The sequence below is a fragment of the Corylus avellana genome, chromosome ca8 (assembly GCF_901000735.1).
Source record: "Corylus avellana chromosome ca8, CavTom2PMs-1.0".
Lineage (NCBI taxonomy): Eukaryota > Viridiplantae > Streptophyta > Magnoliopsida > Fagales > Betulaceae > Corylus > Corylus avellana.
In genome coordinates, this window is record NC_081548.1 from 10,023,698 (window position 1) to 10,025,636 (window position 1,939).

Genomic DNA, 1,939 nt, shown 5'->3' on the forward strand with positions numbered 1-1,939 from the left:
GAAGACATTAATGGCAGCTGGGACAGGTGGAGAGGAGAGATGCAGGGGTGGGCAGGTCAGGCTGTGGCAGAGACAAGACAAGGGAAAAATCAGATTTGCATTGTTCATTGTGTGGCGGAAAACATGGAAAAAGTGTTCACTCACACTGAGGAGAAGGAGGAGATATGGACATAAAAACCAAACAACTACCAAAATTTATGAGGGTTTAGTGGGAGTTGGGAGTCGTCATCTTTCATAATAAGGTTATACCAAATGTTGACTTCAAGGGGTTGGGACAATAATGGTACGTGCATTATATACGTATAGCTACAACCATCATATTGTTGTTATTATCCGCAGACGAAGCAGTTTTAAACAATCTTTAGATCAATTAAGATATAATTAAAATCGTTACGTCAGTATTAATATGGAATGAGAAACACTATACTTCTTAATTTTTTATTTTATTTATTTTTTATTTTTTCCAAAATATGATTCTTAAATAATGTGTCGCAATCCCATGAAATGGTAACACATTTCCTAAAATAATGGATTACATAAGAATATTGTGACACATTCTTTGGGACCATATTTTGAAATTTTGTTTTTGGAAAGTGTAGCACTTCTCTATAATTATCTCATAATGCTGATGTAAGACTTTCTATTAATCCTTAAATCAATTTATATTTTTTTAAAAAAGGTTAAATATGTTTTTGCCCCATGTGGTTTAACTATTTTATTCTTACCTATATAGATTTTATTTTGTATTACAGAAGATACATGGTTTATGGCTAAAGAAAGAGATAGTACTTTTGTCTAACTTTCATAAAAAAATTGACGAAAGTCCATGTCAATCCAATACGAAACTGACATGTGGCAATGAGTAATATTAAAAATTAAAAAAAATATATATAAAAACTAAAACAAAAGGGTGGCTCAACCGCCCTCAAAAAGCAAAATGGGGTGGCCGAAACCACCCCATTGGCCAATGTTACCACATCTCAATATTGTTAAATAAAATGCATTTTCTAGCATTTTTCTTAAATGTATATGGCGGGCGGGTGGGGCATTTCAATTGATTTTGATCATACTGTTTTGTTATCACCATCAACAATCTTACGAGTGACATGACATAAAATTCTCAAACTCTAAAATAGCACAACAAAACAAAATCAAGTGGGATATTTCCTACAACAAATATTGTTCCCCCATTTTTGAAGTTCATCTTCTCGTGTACTGTCTAAAGGTGGGGATCGAACGTGAATCATCATTTAGTTGAAGATAACATTAAATTGAGAGGTTTTTTCATTCACACCTAAAGCTACGTAAGGAGAAAGAAAGTTTCCGAAATAAATGAATCAATAATTCATGGGAACATAATTAATATTACTATACTTTAGCTTCTCATGCTCTGAATGGCGAATGCATGTTGGTTGAAGACTTGAAGTTGGACTTTACGCTTCCCTTTCTTCTTAAGTTTGCAAGGGAAGTAAATGAGCCATAAAGAGGCTAGCTAGGGACTATCATCATCCCAGCACCCCCAGCATGCACGTTAGCAATTTTTTTTTTTTTTTTTTTAAAAAAACATTTACATAATATGAATTTTCAAAACTAAACAAAATTTAAAAATCTAGTTTGACACAAATTACCTAGCATTATATATATAGGACAGAAATTTCCTCCAAACTGATTTGGAGGAAATATCCTTCAACCCACATAAAATGGTGCAAAGTGTCTAAGCATTTAATATGTACATTAAATATTAAAGCTCATTATATATATGGACAGAAATTTCCTTCGAAATAGGATTTTTTTCAATCTATTTTGAACTGGAAAATATCTAGTTAATGATTAGGATCTCTTTAATTGACGCCATAAATATGATATCTGTCTCATTAATAAAAAAAATAATAAAATATTATATATTTAAAAACAATTATAAAAAATTAAGGGGTGGCTG